The following is a 24,188-nucleotide window of genomic DNA, read 5'->3' on the forward strand; positions in this document are numbered from 1 at the left end:
CCTCTCCCCACTCTTTTCGATGCGGCCTCTCCCCGCTCTTTTCGAGGAGGCCGCTGCCCGCTCTTTTCGAGGAGGCCTCTGCCCGCTCTTTTCGATGCGGCCTGTCCCCGCTCTTTTCGATGCGGCCCCTCCCCGCTCTTTTTGATGCGGCCTTTCGATGCGACCTGTCTCCGCTCTTTTCGATGCGGCCTCTCCCCACTCTTTTCGATGCGGCTTCTCCCCGCTCTTTTCGAGGAGGCCTCTGCCCGCTCTTTTCGATGCGGCCTGTCCCCGCTCTTTTCGAGGAGGCCTCTCCCCGCTCTGTTCGATGCGTCCTCTCCCCACTCTTTTCGATGCGGCCTCTCCCCGCTCTTTTCGAGGAGGCCGCTGCCCGCTCTTTTCGAGGAGGCCTCTGCCCGCTCTTTTCGATGCGGCCTGTCCCCGCTCTTTTCGATGCGGCCCCTCCCCGCTCTTTTTGATGCGGCCTTTCGATGCGACCTGTCTCCGCTCTTTTCGATGTGGCCTCTGCCCGCTCTTTTCGATGTGGCCTCTGCCCGCTCTTTTCGATGCGGCCTCTGCCCGCTCTTTTCAATGCGGCCTGTCCCCGCTCTTTTCGATGCGGCCTATGCCCGCTCTTTTCGATGCGGCCTCTCCCCGCCCTTTTCGAGGAGTCCTCTCCCCACTCTTTTTGAGGAGGCCTCTGCCCGCTCTTTTCGAGAAGGCCTCCGCCCGCTCTTTTCGAGGAGGCCTCCGCCCGCTCTTTTCAGTGAAGCCTCTCCCCGCTCTTTTCGATGCGGCCTCTGCACGCTCTTTTCGATGCGGCCTCTGCCCGCTCTTTTCGATGCGGCCTCTGCCCGCTCTTTTCGATGCGGCCTCTCCCCGCTCTTTTCGATGCGGCCTCTGCCCGCTCTTTGCAGGGCAGCCTCTGCCCGCTCTTTTCGAGGAGGCCTCTCCCCACTCTTTTCGATGCGGCCTCTCCCCGCTCTTTTCGATGCGGCCTCTCCCCGCTCTTTTCGAGGAGGCCTCTCCCTGCTCTTTTCAAGGCGGCCTCTCCCCGCTCTTTTCGAGGAGGCCTCTCCCCGCTCTTTTCGATGCGGCCTCTCCCCGCTCTTTTCGAGGAGAGCCCTCCCCGCTCTTTTCGATGCGGCCTCTCCCCGCTCTTTTCGATGCGGCCTCTCCCCGCTCTTTTCGATGCGGCCTCTCCCCGCTCTTTTCGATGCGGCCTCTCCCCGCTCTTTTCGATGCGGCCTCTCCCCGCTCTTTTCGATGCGGCCTCTCCCCGCTCTTTTCGAAGAGGCCTCTCCCCGCTCTTTTCGATGCGGCCTCTGCCCGCTCTTTTCGAGGAGGCCTCTGCCCGCTCTTTTCGATGCGGCCTCTCCCCGCTCTTTTCGATGCGGCCTCTCCCCGCTCTTTTCGATGCGGCCTCTGCCCGCTCTTTTCGATGCGGCCTCTGCCCGCTCTTTTCGAGGAGGCCTCTGCCCGCTCTTTTCGAGGAGGCCTCTGCCCGCTCTTTTCGATGCGACCCCTGCCCGCTCTTTTCGAGGAGGCCTCTGCCCGCTCTTTTCGAGGAGGCCTGTCCCCGCTCTTTTCGATGCGGCCTCTCCCCGCTCTTTTCGATGCGGCCTCTCCCCGCTCTTTTCGAAGAGGCCTCTCCCGGCTCTTTTCTAAGAGGCCTCTCCCCGCTCTTTTCGATGCGGCCTCTCCCCGCTCTTTTCGATGCGGCCTCTCCCCGCTCTTTTCGATGCGGCCTCTCCCCGCTCTTTTCGATGCGGCCTCTCCCCGCTCTTTTCGATGCGGCCTCTGCCCGCTCTTTTCGATGCGGCCTCTGCCCGCTCTTTTCGATGCGGCCTCTCCCCGCTCTTTTCGATGCCGTCTCCGCCCGCTCTTTTCGATGCGGCCTCTGCCCGCTCTTTTCGAGGAGGCCTCTGCCCGCTCTTTTCGAGGAGGCCTCTGCCCGCTCTTTTCGAGGAGGCCTCTCCCCGCTCTTTTCGAGGAGGCCTCTCCCCGCTCTATTCGATGCGGCCTCTGCCCGCTCTTTTCGAGGAGGCCTCTGCCCGCTCTTTTCGATGCGGCCTGTCCCCGCTCTTTTCGATGCGGCCTCTCACCGCTCTTTTCGATGCGGCCTCTGCCTGCTCTTTTCGATGCGGCCTCTCCCCGCTCTTTTCGAGGAGGCCTCTGCCCGCTCTTTTCGATGCGGCCTCTGCCCGCTCTTTTCGATGCGGCCTGTCCCCGCTCTTTTCGAGGAGGCCTCTGCCCGCTCTTTTCGATGCGGCCCCTGCCCGCTCTTTTCGAGAAGGCCTCTGCCCGCTCTTTTCGAGGAGGCCTCTCCCCGCTCTATTCGATGCGGCCTCTGCCCGCTGTTTTCGAGGAGGCCTGTCCCCGCTCTTTTCGATGCGGCCTCTCCCCGCTCTTTTCGATGCGGCCTCTCCCCGCTCTTTTCGATGCGGCCTCTCCCCGCTCTTTTCGATGCAGCCTCTCCCCGCTCTTTTCGATGCGGCCTCTGCCCGCTCTTTGCAAGGCGGCCTCTGCCCGCACTTTTCAAGGCGGCCTCTCCCCGCTCTTTCCGAGGAGGCCTCTCCCCGCTCTTTTCGATGCGGCCTCTCCCCGCTCTTTTCGAGGAGACCCCTCCCCGCTCTTTTCGATGCGGCCTCTCCCCGCTCTTTTCAAGGCGGCCTCTCCCCGCTCTTTTCGATGCGGCCTCTCCCCGCTCTTTTCGAAGAGGCCTCTCCCCGCTCTTTTCGAAGAGGCCTCTCCCCGCTCTTTTCGATGCGGCCTCTCCCCGCTCTTTTCGATACGGCCTCTCCCCGCTCTTTTCGATGCGGCCTCTCCCCGCTCTTTTCGATGCGTCCTCTCCCCGCTCTTTTCGATGCGGCCTCTCCCCGCTCTTTTCGATGCGGCCTCTGCCCGCTCTTTCCGAGGAGGCCTCTCCCCGCTCTTTTCGATGCGGCCTCTCCCCGCTCTTTTCGATGCGGCCTCTCCCCGCTCTTTTCGATGCGGCCTCTCCCCGCTCTTTTCGATGCGGCCTCTCCCCGCTCTTTTCGATGCGGCCTCTCCCCGCTCTTTTCGATGCGGCCTCTGCCCGCTCTTTTCGAGGAGGCCTCTGCCCGCTCTTTTCGATGCGGCCTGTCCCCGCTCTTATCGAGGAGGCCTCTGCCCGCTCTTTTCGATGCGCCCTCTGCCCGCTGTTTTCGATGCGGCCTCTCCCCGCTGTTTTTGATGCGCCTTTTGCCCGCTCTTTTCGATGCGGCCTCTCCCCCGCTCTTTTCGATGCGGCCTCTCACCGCTCTTTTCGAGGAGGCCTCTGCCCGCTCTTTTCGATGCGGCATGTCCCCGCTCTTTTCGATGCGGCCTGTCCCCGCTCTTTTCGATGCGGCCTCTCCCCGCTCTTTTCGAGGAGGCCTCTCCCCGCTCTTTTCGATGCGGCCTCTCCCCGCTCTTTTCGAGGAGGCCTCTCCCCGCTCTTTTCGATGCGGCCTCTCCCCGCTCTATTCGAGGAGGCCTCTGCCCGCTCTTTTCGATGCGGCCTCTGCCCGCTCTTTTCGTTGCGTCTCTGCACGCTCTTTTCGATGCGGCCTCTGCCCGCTCTTTTCGATGCGGCCTCTGCCCACTCTTTTCGAGGAGGCCTCTCCCCGCTCTTTTCAATGCGGCCTGTCCCCGCTCTTTTCGATGCGGCCACTGCCCGCTCTTTTCGATGCGGCCTGTCCCCGCTCTTTTCGATGCGGCCTGTCCCCGCTCTTTTCGATGCGGCCTCTCCCCGCTCTTTTCGAGGAGGCCTCTCCCCGCTCTTTTCGATGCGGCCTCTGCCCACTCTTTTCGAGGAGGCCTCTCCCCGCTCTTTTCAATGTGGCCTGTCCCCGCTCTTTTCGATGCGGCCTCTGCCCGCTCTTTTCGATGCGGCCTGTCCCCGCTCTTTTCGATGCGGCCTGTCCCCGCTCTTTTCGATGCGGCCTCTCCCCGCTCTTTTCGAGGAGGCCTCTCCCCGCTCTTTTCGAGGAGGCCTCTCCCCGCTCTTTTCGAGGAGGCCTCTCCCCGCTCTTTTCGATGCGGCCTCTGCCCGCTCTTTTCGATGCGGCCTCTCCCCGCTTTTTTCGAGGAGGCCTCTCCCCGCTCTTTTCGAGGAGGCCTCTCCCCGCTCTTTTCGATGCGGCCTCTGCCCGCTCTTTTCGTTGCGTCTCTGCACGCTCTTTTCGATGCGGCCTCTGCCCGCTCTTTTCGATGCGGCCTCTGCCCACTCTTTTCGATGCGGCCTGTCCCCGCTCTTTTCGATGCGGCCTGTCCCCGCTCTTTTCGATGCGGCCACTGCCCGCTCTTTTCGATGCGGCCTGACCCCGCTCTGTTCGAGGAGGCCTCTCCCCGCTCTGTTCGATGCGGCCTCTCCCCACTCTTTTCAATGCGGCCTCTCCCCGCTCTTTTCGAGGAGGCCTCTGCCCGCTCTTTTCGATGCGGCCTGTCCCCGCTCTTTTCGAGGAGGCCTCTCCCCGCTCTGTTCGATGCGGCCTCTCCCCACTCTTTTCAATGCGGCCTCTCCCCGCTCTTTTCGATGCGGCCTCTCCCCGCTCTTTTCGAGGAGGCTGCTGCCCGCTCTTTTCGAGGAGGCCTCTGCCCGCTCTTTTCGATGGGGCCTGTCCCCGCTCTTTTCGATGCGGCCCCTCCCCGCTCTTTTCGATGCGGCCTTTCGATGCGACCTGTCTCCGCTCTTTTCGATGCGGCCTCTGCCCGCTCATTTCGAGGAGGCCTCTGCCCGCTCTTTTCGATGTGGCCTCTGCCCGCTCTTTTCGATGCGGCCTCTGCCCGCTCTTTTCAATGCGGCCTGTCCCCGCTCTTTTCGATGCGGCCTATGCCCGCCCTTTTCGAGGAGGCCTCTCCCCGCCCTTTTCGAGGAGGCCTCTCCCCACTCTTTTCGAGGAGGCCTCTGCCCGCTCTTTTCGAGGAGGCCTCCGCCCGCTCTTTTCGAGGAGGCCTCTGCCCGCTCTTTTCAGTGAAGCCTCTCCCCGCTCTTTTCGATGCGGCCTCTCCCCGCTCTTTTCGATGCGGCCTCTGCCCGCTCTTTGCAAGGCAGCCTCTGCCCGCTCTTTTCACGGCGGCCTCTCCCCGCTCTTTTCTAGGAGGCCTCTCCCCGCTCTTTTCGATGCGGCCTCTCCCCGCTCTTTTCGAGGAGACCCCTCCCCGCTCTTTTCGATGCGGCCTCTCCCCGCTCTTTTCAAAGCGGCCTCTGCACGCTCTTTTCGATGCAGCCTCTCCACGCTCTTTTCGATGCGGCCTCTCCCCGCTCTTTTCGATGCGGCCTCTGCCCGCTCTTTTCGAGGAGGCCTCTCCCCGCTCTTTTCGAGGAGGCCTCTCCCCGCTCTTTTCGAGGAGGCCTCTCCCCGCTCTTTTCGATGAGGCCTCTCCCCGCTCTTTTCGATGCGGCTCTCCCGCTCTTTTCGAGGAGGCCTCTCCCCGCTCTTTTCAAGGCGGCCTCTCCCCGCTCTTTGCAAGGCAGCCTCTGCCCGCTCTTTTCAAGGCGGCCTCTCCCCGCTCTTTTCGAGGAGGCCTCTCCCCGCTCTTTTCGAGGAGGCCTCTCCCCGCTCTTTTCGATGTGGCCTCTCCCCGCTCTTTTCGATGCGGCCTCTCCCCGCTCTTTTCGAGGAGGCCTCTCCCCGCTCTTTTCAAGGCGGCCTCTCCCCGCTCTTTTCGAGGAGGCCTCTCCCCGCTCTTTTCGATGCGGCCTCTCCCCGCTCTTTTCGAGGAGACCCCTTCCCGCTCTTTTCGATGCGGCCTCTCCCCGCTCTTTTCGATGCGGCCTCTCCCCGCTCTTTTCGATGCGGCCTCTCCCCGCTCTTTTCGATGCGGCCTCTCCCCGCTCTTTTCGAAGAGGCCTCTCCCCGCTCTTTTCGATGCGGCCTCTCCCCGCTCTTTTCGATGCGGCCTCTGCCCGCTCTTTTCGAGGAGTCCTCTGCCCGCTCTTTTCGATGCGGCCTCTCCCCGCTCATTTCGATGCGGCCTCTCCCCGCTCTTTTCGATGCGGCCTCTGCCCACTCTTTGCAAGGCAGCCTCTGCCCGCTCTTTTCAAGGCGGCCTCTCCCCGCTCTTTTCGATGCGGCCTCTCCCCGCTCTTTTCGAAGAGGCCTCTCCCCGCTCTTTTCAATGCGGCCTCTCCCCGCTCTTTTCAATGCGGCCTGTCCCCGCTCTTTTCGATGCGGCCACTGCCCGCTCTTTTCGATGCGGCCTGTCCCCGCTCTTTTCGATGCGGCCTCTCCCCGCTCTTTTCGAGGAGGCCTCTCCCCGCTCTTTTCGATGCGGCCTCTGCCCACTCTTTTCGAGGAGGCCTCTCCCCGCTCTTTTCGATGCGGCCTGTCCCCGCTCTTTTCGATGCGGCCTCTGCCCGCTCTTTTCGATGCGGCCTGTCCCCGCTCTTTTCGATGCGGCCTGTCCCCGCTCTTTTCGATGCGGCCTCTGCCCGCTCTTTTCGATGCGGCCTCTCCCCGCTTTTTTCGAGGAGGCCTCTCCCCGCTCTTTTCGAGGAGGCCTCTCCCCGCTCTTTTCGATGCGGCCTCTCCCCGCTCTATTCGAGGAGGCCTCTGCCCGCTCTATTCGAGGAGGCCTCTGCCCGCTCTTTTCGATGCGGCCTCTGCCCGCTCTTTTCGTTGCGTCTCTGCACGCTCTTTTCGATGCGGCCTCTGCCCGCTCTTTTCGATGCGGCCTCTGCCCACTCTTTTCGAGGAGGCCTCTCCCCGCTCTTTTCAATGCGGCCTGTCCCCGCTCTTTTCGATGCGGCCACTGCCCGCTCTTTTCGATGCAGCCTGACCCCGCTCTGTTCGAGGAGGCCTCTCCCCGCTCTGTTCGATGCGGCCTCTCCCCACTCTTTTCAATGCGGCCTCTCCCCACTCTTTTCAATGCGGCCTCTCCCCACTCTTTTCAATGCGGCCTCTCCCCGCTCTTTTCGAGGAGGCCTCTGCCCGCTCTTTTCGATGCGGCCTGTCCCCGCTCTTTTCGAGGAGGCCTCTCCCCGCTCTGTTCGATGCGGCCTCTCCCCACTCTTTTCAATGCGGCCTCTCCCCACTCTTTTCAATGCGGCCTCTCCCCGCTCTTTTCGATGCGGCCTCTCCCCGCTCTTTTCGAGGAGGCTGCTGCCCGCTCTTTTCGAGGAGGCCTCTGCCCGCTCTTTTCGATGGGGCCTGTCCCCGCTCTTTTCGATGCGGCCCCTCCCCGCTCTTTTCGATGCGGCCTTTCGATGCGACCTGTCTCCGCTCTTTTCGATGCGGCCTCTGCCCGCTCATTTCGAGGAGGCCTCTGCCCGCTCTTTTCGAGGAGGCCTCTGCCCGCTCTTTTCGATGTGGCCTCTGCCCGCTCTTTTCGATGCGGCCTCTGCCCGCTCTTTTCAATGCGGCCTGTCCCCGCTCTTTTCGATGCGGCCTCTCCCCGCCCTTTTCGAGGAGGCCTCTCCCCACTCTTTTTGAGGAGGCCTCTGCCCGCTCTTTTCGAGGAGGCCTCCGCCCGCTCTTTTCGAGGAGGCCTCTGCCCGCTCTTTTCAGTGAAGCCTCTCCCCGCTCTTTTCGATGCGGCCTCTCCCCGCTCTTTTCGATGCGGCCTCTGCCCGCTATTTGCAAGGCAGCCTCTGCCCGCTCTTTTCAAGGCGGCCTCTCCCCGCTCTTTTCGAGGAGGCCTCTCCCCGCTCTTTTCGAGGCGGCCTCTCCCCGCTCTTTTCGAGGAGACCCCTCCCCGCTCTTTTCGATGCGGCCTCTCCCCGCTCTTTTCGAAGCGGCCTCTGCACGCTCTTTTCGATGCGGCCTCTCCACGCTCTTTTCGATGCGGCCTCTCCCCGCTCTTTTCGATGCGGCCTCTGCCCGCTCTTTGCAAGGCAGCCTCTGCCCGCTCTTTTCAAGGCGGCCTCTCCCCGCTCTTTTCGAGGAGGCCTCTCCCCGCTCTTTTCGAGGCGGCCTCTCCCCGCTCTTTTCGAGGAGACCCCTCCCCGCTCTTTTCGATGCGGCCTCTCCCCGCTCTTTTCGAAGCGGCCTCTCCACGCTCTTTTCGATGCGGCCTCTCCCCGCTCTTTTCGATGCGGCCTCTGCCCGCTCTTTGCAAGGCAGCCTCTGCCCGCTCTTTTCAAGGCGGCCTCTCCCCGCTCTTTTCGAGGAGGCCTCTCCCCGCTCTTTTCGATGTGGCCTCTCCCCGCTCTTTTCGATGCGGCCTCTCCCCGCTCTTTTCGAGGAGGCCTCTCCCTGCTCTTTTCAAGGCGGCCTCTCCCCGCTCTTTTCGAGGAGGCCTCTCCCCGCTCTTTTCGATGCGGCCTCTCCCCGCTCTTTTCGAGGAGACCCCTTCCCGCTCTTTTCGATGCGGCCTCTCCCCGATCTTTTCGATGCGGCCTCTCCCCGCTCTTTTCGATGCGGCCTTTCCCCGCTCTTTTCGAAGAGGCCTCTCCCCGCTCTTTTCGATGCGGCCTCTCCCCGCTCTTTTCGATGCGGCCTCTGCCCGCTCTTTTCGATGAGGCCTCTGCCCGCTTTTTTCGATGCGGCCTCTCCCCGCTCTTTTCGATGCGGCCTCTCCCCGCTCTTTTCGATGCGGCCTCTCCCCGCTCTTTTCGATGCGGCCTCTGCCCGCTCTTTGCAAGGCAGCCTCTGCCCGCTCTTTTCAAGGCGGCCTCTCCCCGCTCTTTTCGATGCGGCCTCTCCCCGCTCTTTTCGAAGAGGCCTCTCCCCGCTCTTTTCGATGCGGCCTCTCCCCGCTCTTTTCGATGCGGCCTCTCCCCGCTCTTTTCGATGCGGCCTCTGCCCGCTCTTTTCGAGGAGGCTTCTGCCCGCTCTTTTCGATGCGACCTCTGCCCGCTCTTTTCGATGCGACCTGTCCCCGCTCTTTTCGATGCGGCCTCTGCCCGCTCTTTTCGTTGCGGCCTCTGCCCGCTCTTTTCGTTGCGGCCTCTGCCCGCTCTTTTCGATGCGGCCTCTGCCCACTCTTTTCGAGGAAGCCTCTCCCCGCTCTTTTCAATGCGGCCTGTCCCCGCTCTTTTCGATGCGGCCACTGCCCGCTCTTTTCGATGCGGCCTGACCCCGCTCTGTTCGAGGAGGCCTCTCCCCGCTCTTTTCGATGCAGCCTCTCCCCACTCTTTTCAATGCGGCCTCTCCCCGCTCTTTTCGAGGAGGCCTCTGCCCGCTCTTTTCGATGCGGCCTGTCCCCGCTCTTTTCGAGGAGGCCTCTCCCCGCTCTGTTCGATGCGGCCTCTCCCCACTCTTTTCAATGCTGCCTCTCCCCGCTCTTTTCGAGGAGGCCTCTGCCCGCTCTTTTCGATGCGGCCTCTCCCCGCTCTTTTCGAGGAGGCCTCTGCCCGCTCTTTTCGATGCGACCAGTCCCCGCTCTTTTCGATGCGGCCTCTGCCCGCTCTTTTCGTTGCGGCCTCTGCCCGCTCTTTTCGTTGCGGCCTCTGCCCACTCTTTTCGAGGAGGCCTCTCCCCGCTCTTTTCAATGCGGCCTGTCCCCGCTCTTTTCGATTCGGCCACTGCCCGCTCTTTTCGATGCGGCCTGACCCCGCTCTGTTCGAGGAGGCCTCTCCCCGCTCTGTTCGATGCAGCCTCTCCCCACTCTTTTCAATGCGGCCTCTTCCCGCTCTTTTCGAGGAGGCCTCTGCCCGCTCTTTTCGATGCGGCCTGTCCCCGCTCTTTTCGATGCGGCCTCTCCCCGCTCTTTTCGATGCGGCCTCTCCCCGCTCTTTTCGAGGAGGCCTCTGCCCGCTCTTTTCGATGCGGCCTGTCCCCGCTCTTTTCGATGCGGCCTGTCCCCGCTCTTTTCGATGCGGCCTCTCCCCGCTCTTTTCGATGCGGCCTCTCCCCGCTCTTTTCGATGCGGCCTCTCCCCGCTCTTTTCGATGCGGCCTCTGCCCGCTCTTTTCGATGCGGCCCGTCCCTGCTCTTTTCGATGCGGCCCCTCCCCGCTTTTTTCGAGGAGGTTTCCTGCTCTTTTCGAGGAGGCCTCTCCCCGCTCTTTTCGATGCGGCCTCTCCCCGCTCTTTTCGAGGAGGCCTCTGCCCGCTCTTTTCGATGAGGCCTCTGCCCGCTCTTTTCGATGCGACCTGTCCCCGCTCTTTTCGATGCGGCCTCTGCCCGCTCTTTTCGTTGCGGCCTCTGCCCGCTCTTTTCGATGCGGCCTCTGCCCACTCTTTTCGAGGAGGCCTCTCCCCGCTCTTTTCAATGCGGCCTGTCCCCGCTCTTTTCGATGCGGCCACTGCCTGCTCTGTTCGAGGAGGCCTCTCCCCGCTCTGTTCGATGCAGCCTCTCCCCACTCTTTTCAATGCGGCCTCTCCCCGCTCTTTTCGAGGAGGCCTCTGCCCGCTCTTTTCGAGGAGGCCTCTCCCCGCTCTGTTCGATGCAGCCTCTCCCCACTCTTTTCAATGCGGCCTCTCCCCGCTCTTTTCGAGGAGGCCTCTGCCCGCTCTTTTCGAGGCGGCCTCTCCCCGCTCTTTTCGAGGAGGCCTCTCCCCGCTCTTTTCGATGCGGCCTCTCCCCGCTCTTTTCGAGGCGGCCTCTCCCCGCTCTTTTCGATGCGGCCTCTCCCCGCTCTTTTCGATGCGTCCTCTCCCCGCTCTTTTCGATGCGTCCTCTCCCCGCTCTTTTCGATGCGTCCTCTCCCCGCTCTTTTCGATGGGGCCTCTGCCCGCTCTTTTCGATGCGGCCTCTCCCCGCTCTTTTCGATGCGGCCTGTCCCCGCTCTTTTCGATGCGGCCTGTCCCCGCTCTTTTCGATGCGGCCTGTCCCCGCTCTTTTCGATGCGGCCTGTCCCCGCTCTTTTCGATGCGGCCTCTCCCCGCTCTTTTCGAGGAGGCCTCTGCCCGCTCTTTTCGATGCGGCCTCTCCCCGCTCTTTTCGAGGAGGCCTCTGACCGCTCTTTTCGATGCGGCCTCTCCCCGTTCTTTTCGAGGAGGCCTCTGCCCGCTCTTTTCGAGGAGGCCTCTCCCCACTCTTTTCGATGTGGCCTGTCCCAGAACCCGGCGCTCTTTTCATTGAAGCCTCTGCCCGCTCTTTTCGATGCGGCCTCTCCCCGCTCTTTTCGATGCGGCCTGTCCCCGCTCTTTTCGATGCGGCCTGTCCCCGCTCTTTTCGATGCGGCCTGAACCTGCTCTTTTCGATGCGGCCTCTCCCCGCTCTTTTCGATGCGGCCTCTCCCCGCTCTTTTCAGTGAAGCCTCTCCCCGCTTTTTTCAATGCGGCCTCTCCCCGCTCTTTTCAGTGAAGCCTCTCCCCGCTTTTTTCAATGCGGCCTCTCCCCGCTCTTTTCAGTGAAGCCTCTGCCCGCTCTTTTCGATGCGGCCTCTCCCCGCTCTTTTCGATGCGGCCTCTCCCCGCTCTTTTCGATGCGGCCTGTCCCCGCTCTTTTCGATGCGGCCTGTCCCCGCTCTTTTCGATGCGGCCTGTCCCCGCTCTTTTCGATGCGGCCTGTCCCCGCTCTTTTCGATGCGGCCTGTCCCCGCTCTTTTCGATGCGGCCTCTCCCCGCTCTTTTCGATGCGGCCTGTCCCCGCTCTTTTCGATGCGGCCTCTCCCCGCTGTTTTCGATGCGGCCTCTCCACGCTCTTTTCGATGCGGCCTCTCCCCGCTCTTTTCGATGCGGCCTCTCCCCGCTCTTTTCGATGCGGCCTCTCCCCGCTCTTTTCGATGCGGCCTCTCCCCGCTCTTTTCGATGCGGCCTCTCCCCGCTCTTTTCGATGCGGCCTCTCCCCGCTCTTTTCGATGCGGCCTCTCCCCGCTCTTTTCGATGCGGCCTCTCCCCGCTCTTTTCGATGCGGCCTCTCCCCGCTCTTTTCAACGCGGTCTCCTTTCAATGAAACATCCTTTCAGCATCTCCCCTGTCAAGCCCCCTCAAATTTTTTTATGTTTCAATAAGATCACTTCTCATTCTTCTGAACTCCAATGAGTATAGGCCCAACCTACTCAACCTTTCCTCATAAGACATTCCCTTCATCCCAGGAATCAGCTTCGTGAACCTTTTCTGAACTGCCTCGAATGTAAGTATATCCCTCCTTAAATAAGGAGACCAAAACTGTACACAGTTGGTGTGGTCTCACCAATGGCCAGTACAGCTGTAGCAAGATTCCTGTACTTTTGTGCTCCATCCCCCTTGCAATGGAAGCCAACATTCCACTTGCCTTCCGAATTACTTGCTGCTGGTAGTTCTGCAGCGAGTAACTCACCTCCTATCTCCGCAAAGCCTGTCCACCATCTACAAGGCACAAGTCAGGAATGTGATGGAATACTCTCCACTTGCCTGGAGCTCCAACAACACTCAAGAAGCTCGACACCATCCAGGACAAAGCAGCCCGCTTGATTAGCACCCCATACACCACTTTCAGCATTCACTCCCTCCACCACCGATGGACAGTGGCAGCAGTGTGTTCTATCTACAAGATGCACTGCAGCAATGCACCAACGCTCCTTGGCAGCACCTTCCAAACCCACGACCTCTACCACCTGGAAGGAAAAGCGCAGCAGATGCATGGGAACACCACCTTCAAGTTCCCCGCCAAGCTGCACACCATTCTCACTTGGAACTAGTTCAAAATCCTGGAACTCCCTTCCTAACAGCATTGTTGGTGTATCTACACCCCAAGGACTGCAGCGGTTTCAGAAGGCAGCTCTTCACCACCTTCTCGAGGGCAGTTAGGGATGGATGATAAATGCAGTCCTAGCCAGTGACACCTACATCCCAGAAACTAATAAAAGAAAAATCTGCATGCTAACATTTTGTGATTCATATAAGAGGTCACCCAGATCCCTCTGTACCACAGCATTCTATAGGTTCTCTCCATTTAAATAATCTGCTTTTCTATTCTCACCGAAGTGGACAATCTCACATTTTCCCACATTATGCTCCATCTTCTAAATTTATGCCCAGTCACATAACCTATCAATAACCCTTTGCGGACTTTGTCCCCCTCACAACTTGCTTTCCTAGCTATCTTTGTATCATCACCAAATTTGGCTACAATACACTTGGTCCCTTCATCCAAGTCATTAATATAGATTGTAAATAGTTGAGGCTCCAGCACTGATCCCTTTGGCACTCCACTAGTTTTAGTTTGCCAACCTGAAAATGCCTCATTTATTACTGTTTGTTAACCAGTCCTCTATCCATGTTACCCCCAACACCATGAGTTCTTGTCTTGGGCAGTAACCTTTTTATGTGGCACCTTTTGGAAATCCAAGTATACTACATCTACTGGTTCCCCTTTATCCACCCTGCTTGTTACTTCCTCAAAGAACTGGAATGCTGTCCTTTATTTTGAGAGGAATTGAAAATTTATTTTATTTATTTATTTTATTTTATTTATTTATTTAGCGATGCAGCACTGAAACAGGCCCTTCGGCCCACCGAGTCTGTGCCGACCAAGAACCATCCATTTATACTAACCCTACAGTAATCCCATATTCCCTACCACCTACCTACACTAGGGGCAATTTACAATGGCCAATTTACCTATCACCGGTCACAGGGAGAGCTTGCAAGCTCCGCACAGGCAGTACCCAGAATTGAACCCGGGTCCCTGGAGCTGTGAGGCTGCGGTGCTAACCACTGCGCCACTGTGCCGCCCAAAATAAGAGTAAGGATGTTATGCTTCAGTTATACAGGGCATTGGTGAAACCACATCTTAAATATTGTGTGCAGTTTTGGTCTCCTTATTTAAGGAAAGATGTAAACGCATTGGAAGTGGTTGAGAGGAGGCTTACTAGATTGATACCTGGAATGAGCGGGTTGTCTTGAGAGGAAAGGTTGGACAGATTGGGCTTGTTTTCACTGGAGTTTAGAAGAGTAAGGGGAGACTTGATTGAAGTTTATAAGATCCTGAATGGTCTTGACAAGTTGGATGTGGCAAGGATGTTTTCTCTTGTGGGTGAGTCCAGAACTAGGAGACACTTTTAAAATTAGGGGCGCCCATTTTGGGCAGAGATGAGAGAATTTTTCTCTGAGGGTTGTGCGACTTTGGAACTTTGCCTCAGAAGGTGGTGGAGGCAGGGTCATTGAATATTTTTAAGGTGGAGGTCGATAGATTCTTGGGCAAGGGAATCAAAGATTATCGGGGTAGGTGGGAGTGTGGAATTCGAGACACAAACAGATCAGCCATGATCTTATTGAATGGCGGAGCAGTGTAGAGGGGCCGAATGGCCTACTTCTCCTAGTTTGTACGCTCTTATGTTTGTATGTAACTCTAATAAATTTGTCAAGCACGACTAACCTTTCACAAAACCATGTTGACACTGCCTGATTGTATTATGATTTTCTAAATGACCTGCTACCACCTCAATAATGGATTCCAGCATTTTCCCAATGTTCAGCTAAATGACCTATAGTTTCCTGCTTTCTGTCTCCCTCCTTTTTGTGGTTTTCCAATACACTGGGACCGTTGCAGAATCTAGAGGATTTTGGAAGATTACAACCAATGCATCCACTATCTTTGCAGCCACTTCTTTTAAGATCCTCGGATGCAGGCCATCAGGTCCAGGGGACTTGTCACCCTTTTGTCCCATTAGTTTTCCTAGTAGTTTTTCTCTAGTGATAGTGATTGTTTAAAATTCCTCCCTCCCTTTTGCCCCTTGATTTTCTACCATTCTTGGGATTTTTTTTGTGTTTTCCATGAGGGCGGCGCAGTGGTTAGCACCGCAGCCTCACAGCTCCAACGACCCGGGTTCGGTTCTGGGTGCTACCTGTGTGGAGTTTGCAAGTTCTCCCTGTGACTGCGTGGGTTGCCGCCGGGTGCTCCGGTTTCCTCCCACAGCCAAAGACTTGCAGGTTGATAGGTAAATTGGCTGTTGTAAATTGCCGCTAGTGTAGGTAGGTGGTAGGAGAATGGTGGGGATGTAGTAGGGAATATGGGATTAATGTAGGATTAGTATAAATGGGTGGTTGTTGGTCGGCACAGACTCGGTGGGCCAAAGGGCCAGTTTCAGTGCTGTATCTCTAAATAAATAAAAAATAAATAAAGATAGATACAAAATACTAGTTCAAAGTCTCTGCCATTTCCTTGTTTCCCATTATTAATTCCTCAGTCTCATCCTCGAAGGGACCAATGCTTGCTTTAGCTACTGTCTTCCTTTTCATATACTTGTGGAAGCTCTTACTCTCTCTTTATATTTCTTGCTAGTTTACTCTCATTCTAAATTCTCCCTTTTTTTTAAATCATCCTTTGCCGGTTTCTAAAATTTTCTACATCTGTGTCAACATTATTCCTTCACCTGAACTTGAGAAGTCCATTTCCAGTTTCCACAGCAGCCATCTTTGTAGTGTTTCTTTCCCCTCTCCTCTCTCCTGGATGTATTGCTTCCTATTGGGGAATAGCTCCATGGATATTTTCAGCCTTCCGCCCCTCAACCAAGTGACTATTCTTCATGTGTGGGCCAAAATAGTAAGCATTGGCAGTATGTGCATGTGAGGCCATCAGAGCTGAGTTATCCTAAAATCCGCACATGCTTTTTTCACCAAGAGGCACTGGTAAGCAACCCTGGATCAGGAACCCTGCTGATTTTACCTGGTTTAAGAATACTGGTGCACATTGTAACATCCAACTAACATCCAGATGAGTTCAGTGAATTCGGTGCAGCCAAGGTGTTGAACCGCCTAGTCTGTATGACTGAGTGTCACAAACAAACATTAAGCCATCAGTGAAGCTATGAGTTGTTTTCATGGGCGAATGATACAGTAATGAAAGGGTAAAAATTTATGAAAATCACAGAGAATTAAAGGGAAGCAGAAAAGTGGGATTCGATGAGGTGCCTTATGTGGAGGAAAAACTGGTACAGACTCTATGGGCGAAATAGCTTGTATCTGAACTGCAACATTTTGCTGTTGTATTCATGTTTTACGATTTTGTTTTATGGTTCTATTTTCTTTGCTTTCTGAGTGAAGTTTCCTAATTATATATTAAAATTGATGAGTGCTCTTAAGATTGTAAAGGTACTGCAGCAGCAGCCAGTATTAAAAAATATAATGTCACTCGACAAATTGAAAACAATGCTGGTGTCACTAATAAGTGACAGCCTCAAACCGAACTCTGAACAATCCTCTTATATTCCATCACATAGGAAAAATTGGTATGTGGTCTCCCAGATTCATTAAACAGAGCAGGGAGTGCAGCTGATCAGCATGTGTACTGTAAATTTGATCATTTAAAGCAAATCTGAAAGAACTGAGAACTGTCAAATTACAAGTGGGAATCATTTGAAGCTGTCTATGGAGGGGTGCTTATGGCAAACCAAAGACTTTGCATTGAAAAGGAAAGTGGAACTCATGCTAATACAAAATGAAAACTGAATGGTGGCACCTACCAGAAACACAGAAATGGAAGAGCGCGATAGAACCGATAGTCGGATATGTGCTTTTCATTTGTGCCTGGTTTTTCTTTAAGGCATCATTGCTATTGACCTAAGTTGGTTCCTGGTTTAAGTGACATCTTGCTTTTAAAATTCTCATCCTTGTTTTCAAATCCCTTCATGGCCTCACCCCCTCCCTATCTCTGTAATTTCCTCCAGTCCCACAACCCTCAGATAGCTACACTTATCTAATTTTGGCCTCTTGAGCATCCCTGATTTTAATTGCTCCACCATTGGCGGCCGTGCCTTTGGTTGCCTAGGCCCTAAACTCTGGATTACTCTCCCTCCACCTCTCCACCTCGTTCTCCTCCTTTAAGACACTCCTTAAAACCTACCTCTTTGACCAAGCTCTGGTCATCTGCCCTATTATCTCCTTTTGCGGCTTCATGTCATATTTTGTTTTATAATGCTCCTGTAAAGCACCTTGGGATGTTTTATTATGTTAAAGGCACTATATAAATACAAGTTGTTGTATTTTGTATAATTGTACAAAATCTGGCACGTATATTGGTAAATCTGGATGATGGGCCAAGGCTCATAACACAATATGTCACCAAGCATCGGAGAGAAACCAGGCAGATCAAATGGTAGTGTTTATGTGCTAGCAAGCTCGAAAGCTTCAAAAATCTAATTATAGGAGGAAATGGATACTAATGCTCCCATACACAAGTTACCTCACAGCAGATTCACCATTGGCCACAGCTCTGTTGTTTAAACGCCCCGATGCTACTGCCACTGGCTTTGCTTGGCTGACATTGTGGAAGGTCTGTGGCTGGTTTGGAAAAGGTGGGATTCACATTTGCAGTACTTTTCAAGTCACATTCATGATTTAAGGTGAATATACATGTGAAAATCTTACATGTGCAGTTCCCTTCATTGGGGCACAATGCATTTAGTTCCACTGGAAGTTGAGAGAGTGTCGGAGGCACGCGATGAATCTTGATTTTTTTAAATTCATTTATGGGATTCCATCAAAATGAAAAGGAATAGTGTAAGAAAGCATATTTGGAGCTTAGAAAGAAGAAAACAGGAAGTTCAGAGGAGAGGAGTCCTGACTGTAGTATTAAAATGAAGAAAAGATGGTGATAGAGGGAGCTGGTGCTTTGTGGTAAGAATGTTCATCAGTTGGTGAGCTTATCCAGTGTGTGAGAGGTGATAGAACTTCCCCAGACATGATCTGTTTGAATGTCGGAGCAGGCTCAACAGGCTAAATGGTCTACTCCTGCTCCTATGTTCCTATGACAGGGCTGTGGTTTTCAAGGTAAGGAAAAGAGTAATCAATATATGGAACAGATTGACCGGAGGAAAAGAAAACTTCAAAAGTTTCCAAAGGAAATAGTCAAATTTCTGTTTGACAGGTTTGAGGGTATTAATAAATGTTAGAAATGATGCAGTTATCTAACTGGAAAGCCTAGACAAACTGATGGTCTTCTCAACTCAACAAAATTAAGTTTGTAAAACTTGAAGTAGCTCCACTAGCATGTCACAGTGCAATTGTCAAGTTTATTTAACAACTGTACTCCGAATTGGGTGGGGTGAGGATGAAGAGCTTTGAAATGTAACCTGTTTACTATTAAATGACCTCTTTATCTTTATCATTTATCAATACAATTCTGCTTTCTAATTAGACAGAAAAAAATGTATTGTTGAGTAGGGATGGTTTGTGATACACATTCGCAATAAAGTGGATGAATTAATCATGCAAATAGATGTAAACGGGTATGATATAGTCGGGATTACGGAGACGTGACTGCAGGGTGACCAGGGATGGGAAATGAACATCCAGGGGTATTCAGTATTTAGGAAGGATAGACAAAAAGCAAAAGGAGGTGGTGTTGCATTGCTGGTTCAAGAGGAAATTAACACAATAGTGAGGAAGGATATTAGCTCTGACGATGTGGAATCTGTATGGGTAGAGCTGAGAAACTCTAGGGGCAAAAAACGTTAGTGGGGGTTGTATATAGACCCCCAAACTGTAGTGGTGATGTTGGGAATGACATTAAACAGGAAATTAGCGATGCATGCGATAAAGGAACATTTGTAATTATGGATGACTTTAATCTGCATATAGATTGGGCAAATCAAATTAGTCACAATACCGTAGAGGAGGAATTCTTGGAGTGTATACGGGATGGTTTTCAGGACCAATACGTTGAGGAACCAGCTAGAGAACAGGCCATCCTAGACTGGGTATTGTGTAATGAGAGAGGAATAATTGACAGTCTAGTGGTGTGAGACCCCTTGGGGATGAGCGACCATAATATGATAGAATTCTTCATCAAGCTGGAGAGTGACGTAGTTGATTCTGAGACTAGGGTCCTGAATCTTAATAAAGGAAGCTACGAAGGTATGAGGCGCGAGTTGGCTATGACGGATTGGGAAACGTTACTTAAAGGGATGACGGTGGATAGGCAATGGCAAACATTTATAGAGTGCATGGATGAACTGCAACAATTGTTTATCCCTGTCTGGCGCAAAAGTGAAACGGGAAAGGTGGCCAAACCATGGCTTACAAGGGAAATTAGAGATAGCATTAGATCCAAGGAAGAGGCATACAAATTCGCCAGAAAAAACAGACCTGAGGATTGGGAGCAGTTTAGAATTCAGCAAAGGAGGACCAAGGGTTTGATTAAGAAGGGGAAAATAGAGTGCGAGAGCAAGCTTGAGGGGAACATAAAAACTGACTGTAAAAGTTTCGATAGGTATGTGAAGAGAAAAAGATTGGTAAAGACAAATGTAGGTCCCTTACAGTCAGAAACAGGGGAATTTATTATGGGGGAACAAAGAAATGGCTGACCAACTAAATGCATACTTTGGTTCTGTCTTCACAAAGGAGGACACAAATAACATACCAGAAATGATGGGGAACACAGGGTTTAGTGAAAGGGAGGAACTGAAAGAAATCAGTATTAGTAGAGAAATGGTGTTGGGGAAATTGATGGGATTGAAGGCTGATAAATCCCCAGGGCCTGATGGTATGCATCCCAGAATACTTAAGGAAGTGGCCCTAAAAATAATGGATGCATTGGTGGTCATCTTCCAAGATTCTATAGACTTTGGAACAGTTCCTACAGATTGGAGGGTAGCTAATGTAACCCCACTATTTAAAAAGGGGGGGTGGAAAGAAAGCAGGCAGTTAAAGACCAGTCAGCCTGACGTCGGTAGTGGGGGAAATTCTCGAGTCCATTATCAAAGATTTTATAGCAGAGCACTTGGAGAACAGTGGTAGAATCGGACAGAGTCAGCATGGATTTACGAAAGGGAAATCATGCTTGACAAATCTACTAGAATTCTTCGAGGATGTAACTAGTAGAGTTAATGAAGGGGAGCCAGTAGATGTGGTTTATTTGGACTTTCAGAAGGCTTTTGACAAAGTCCCACATAAGAGATTAGCCAGTAAAATTAAAGCGCATGGGATTGGGGATAGTGTATTGCGATCGATAGAAAATTAGTTGGCAGACAGGAAACAACAAGTAGGGATAAATGGGTCTTTTTCCGAATGGCAGGCAGTGACTAGTGGGGTACCGCAGGGATCGGTGCTAGGACCCCAGCTATTCACAATATACGTTAATGATTTAGATGAGGGAACTAAGTGTAATATCTCCAAATTTGCAGATGACACAAAACTGGGTGGGAGGGTGAGTTGTGAGGAGGATGCAGAGGCTTCAGGGTGATTTGGACAAGTTGAGTGAGTGGGCGAATGCATGGCAGATGCAGTATAATGTGGATAAATGTGAGGTTATCCACTTTGATAGCAAAAACAGGAAGGCAGATTATTATCTAAATGCCTATAAACTGCGAGAACTGGGTGTTCTCTTACACCAGTTGCTGAAGGTAAGCATGCAGGTGCAACAGGCGGTAAAAAAGGCAAATGGTATGTTTGCCTTCATAGTGAGAGGATTCGAGTACAGGAGCAGAGATGTCTTGCTGCAATTATACAGGGCCTTGGTGAGGCCATAGCTGGAATATTGTGTGCAGTTTTGGTCTCCTTATCTGAGGAAGGATGTTCTTACTATAGAGGGAGTGCAGCGAAGGTTTACCAGACTGATTCCTGGGATGGCGGGACTGACGTACGAGGAGCGATTGAGTCAGTTAGGATTATATTCGCTGGAGTTCAGAAGAGTGAAGGGGGATCTCATGGAAACCTATAAATTTTAACAGGACTTGACAGGGTAGATGCAGGAAGGATGTTCCCGATGGTGGGGGAGTCCAGAACCAGGGATCATAGTCTAAGGATACAGGGTAAACCTTTCAGGACTGAGATGAGAAATTTCTTCACCCAGAGAGTGGTGAGCCTGTGGAATTCGCTACCACAGAAAGCAGTTGAGGCCAAAATATTGCATGTTTTCAAAAAGGAGTTAGATATCGCTCTTGGGTCTAAAGGGATCAAAGGATATGGGGCGAAAGCGGGAACAGGTTACTGAGTTGGATGATCAGCCCTGATCATAATGAATGGCGGACCAGGGCCGAATGGCCTACTCCTGCCCCTATTTTCTATGCTTCTATGTTTCTTTGTTAATAGGACTAAAAGCAAAATACTCTAGATGCTGGAAATCAGAACAGAAAATGCTGGAAATATGCAGGAGGTCTGGGAAAGTGGCATCTGGCATCCTCTGGTTACTGATCTTCCTTTAACAGCAAATCGTTTCTCCTTGTTCATAATTTACAGGGTATTTTCTTTTTCTGTTACCTTTCCCTAACCACTGCCAAACTGTTCACAATCCCTGAGCTTAAGTTCCAACTCCAAATCTTCTCCCTCAGTGATTGCCAACTTCCATTTCTGTAGCACTGTCTACCTATAGCTGTACCTCAGTCTAATTGCTACATGCTTCTATCTTCTGCAGACTTGATTATTCCAATACTGTTCTGACCAGTTGCCCAAATTCCACTATCTGTAAACTTGAGCTCATCCTAAACCCTACTGCCTGTATTCTACCCACACTAAGTCCTGTTCACCCCTTACCTTGTCCTACACTGGCTCAGGGTCACCCTCATTTAAAATTCTCATGTTTAAATCCTTCCATGGTCTCACCCTTTCCTATCTCTGTAATTTCCAACATCACAATCCGATCCTCCAAACTCTGTTTATCTGACTAGCCTATCTGACGCCCCTTATCTCTTCTTCACCATTGACAGCTGTGCCTTCAACCGGTTGGGCCCCCCATTTTGGAATTTCCTCTCTGCTTCTCCACCACTGTTTCTTTATGACCTCTTATAAACCCAGTTCTTTGACCAAGTGTTTGGTTATCCTTTGTAATACCTCCTCCTTTGGCTCAGCATTGATTGTGCCTCATGCCTCTGTGACGAACCTTGGGCCTTTTTATGTCGAAAGAGCTCTATAAATGCAGGCTCTTATGGACAGATGTAGAAGTTTTTAAAATTGCTCATTTGAGAGGGTAAATAGTGAAAAATATTTCCACAGCTTGGTATCTTGGTAATAAGGGACATAAACTCAATGAAGGGGAATGTTCGAAGTATCTGTTCCAAACGGGAGGTTAAGAGAACATGGAATGCTTTACCACAAGCACATATTGAAGTGGAGACAATAATGCAATTTACCGATATTGGTTAGGTACTTGACAAGAAGCGTATGGAAAGTGTTGGAAAATGGGATAAGATCAGACAGTTTTAGTTGAGCTAGCACAGGCATAATGGGCTGAATGGTCTCCTTTGGTGCTGTAATTTGGATGATCCTATGTGATCGGGCACTAGTATTGCAAGTATTTTGCTGTTTGTAAATTTTTGCTTCATATGCATATATTCAGAATTTTTAAATAAGGGACTAGTGAAATCTTTTAGCCTTAATTGTGCTCTTTTTTTTGTGGATAGTTAAAGTTTTGTGAATAATTAAATATTAAGTGTTACAGCTGAGTGTATGGTGTTCCTTTGTGCTCAAGTTAAATGTTAATCTCATTATCACCACAGTGATAACCTTTGAAACTGTTGTACCCTCATTAATTCCTTCGTTATAAACTATAAATAAATAGGCTGGATCTATTGGTGTAATTTTTCATTACATGGCCCTACCCTGATGGGATAAGCTAGTGATCTCTCCTTGTTCTGTAATCAGAAGGAAATGATCTCTGCAATCTGACAGTGGCAGCAGGCTAAATTTAAAATTGGGAATAGCCGAGGGAGATTTAGTGTCGAGTCTGGGAAGAATGCAGCCTGTTACCTGCTCTATGGGACATTGCACATGTGCAGCCTCTGTTTACTGGAGGACAGACCTGTTCTGCTGAACATCCCTCTGTAAGTACAAGGCAAGCACTGGTTGCAGGGCTGCCAAAACAATGGAGAAAAATTACCTTTTTAATTTGCACCTAGGTTTTCAAACAGTTGTTTAGCTGTTTCTTACCAAGTTAGTTTCAAATGTGGTATTGTGTTTGGAAGTTTTGACAGGGATTGCAGTTGATCCCAGTGTTTCTTATCTGAGGAACAGCAAAAGCCAAGGGGGAGAATTGGAAATGTTTGCAAAGTAGAGACATGTTTTGGCATTTGAGCTGTGATCTTTTGGGAGCTAAATTTAGCTTTCCAAAAGACAGTTGCTGGCAGTTATTTATGAGCTGAAAGCAGACAACTCGGACTACTCTCATTTTCAGGATTATCTTGTAAAAGCTGAAATAAAGAGAGTTGCATTATATAATGCCTTATTATTTCCCCCAGGAAAATCTCAAAGTACTTCAAGTACAATGCGTTAGCCATGGCTCAGTGGGTAGCACTCCTCCCTCTGAGTCAGAAGGTCTTGGGTCAAGTCCCACTTCAGAGACTTAAGTGCATAATCTGGGCCGACACTCCAGTGCAGTACTGATGTAGTGCTGCACTGTCAGAGGGTCAGTACTGAGAAAGCTGGGGAGTGGGGGGGAGGTGGTGGTGAAGTACTGAGGAAGAGCCGCACTGTTGGAGAGACAGTACTGAGGAAGAGCCGCACTGTTGGAGAGACAGTACCTGATGAAGTGACGCACTGTTGGAGAGACAGTACCTGATGAAGTGACGCACTGTTGGAGGTGCTTTCTTTCAGCTGGGAAGTTAAACTAAGGCCTATTGGGAGAAGAACAGGATAATTCTGCACAGTGTCCTGACCAATATTTATCCCTTAACCAGCATCACTGAAACAGGTTAACTGGTCACATCGCCTCGCTGCACAAACCCACATCTGCATTTCCTATATTACAACAATGATTACACTTCAAAAATACTTCATTGGCTGTAAAGTTCTTTGGAACATCCTGATGTTGTGAAAGGTGCTACAGAAATGCAAGTATTTCATTTTCCTTTTACACTGAATTATTTTGAAGTACAATAACTATTATATAGCCAGTAATGGCAACTGTTTGGTGCTACTGCACCAGATCTTTACGATACACTGAACTACAGGTAAGGCCTCATTATATGTCTATTAGTTGAGGGCAGGGTGTGGCCAGCACACTGGGAGAAATTCCTCCTCTTCCTTAAGTAGTGTCCTATTATGTCCACCTGAGCAGTCTCACAAAGCCTTGGTTTAGCTCCTTGTCACCAACAATGCAGCACTTTCCCAGAACTATCATGAAGTGTTGGCTTGGATTATTTTCTCAGGCCCATAGTAGAATTTCTACTCTCAATGGTAGTCTGCTGACTCACAGGCAAGTGTGTTACTGCTGAGCCAAACTGACAGGCAAGTGTGTTAACACTGCTGGATACTGCACGGATTCGTGCTGTTTATTGTAAAATGCTCCCGTTTTAGCTGAGGTATTTTAAAAATGAAAGGTGACAAAGTACTGATAAATTCCACTGAATTTTTCAATAACTAGTGTTTTATCAAACATAAATTGAAACTCCTAATTCTGGACATTCACAGAAAATGAAAAAGTATATCCGCTCAAATGCATTTTGTTCATGGGATTTGG

At 52.3% G+C, this 24,188-nt stretch overlaps 1 protein-coding gene across 7 annotated transcripts in view; it reads left to right on the forward strand.

The window, feature by feature from the left end:
* The window catches only part of LOC137380312 (6-phosphofructo-2-kinase/fructose-2,6-bisphosphatase 4-like), a 447,018-nt gene that overhangs the window by 91,929 nt on the left and 330,901 nt on the right, over nucleotides 1–24,188 (forward strand). The window contains exon 1 of one of the 7 annotated variants that reach the window (XM_068052237.1): nucleotides 22,475–22,554. The exons of the other annotated variants lie outside the window; for them this stretch is intronic. The gene's annotated coding sequence lies outside the window, so the exon portion shown is untranslated. Of the gene's footprint in view, nucleotides 1–22,474; nucleotides 22,555–24,188 lie in introns of those variants that run through there. 7 annotated transcript variants of the gene reach the window in all.

The sequence above is a fragment of the Heterodontus francisci genome, chromosome 19, assembly GCF_036365525.1.
Source record: "Heterodontus francisci isolate sHetFra1 chromosome 19, sHetFra1.hap1, whole genome shotgun sequence".
Lineage (NCBI taxonomy): Eukaryota > Metazoa > Chordata > Chondrichthyes > Heterodontiformes > Heterodontidae > Heterodontus > Heterodontus francisci.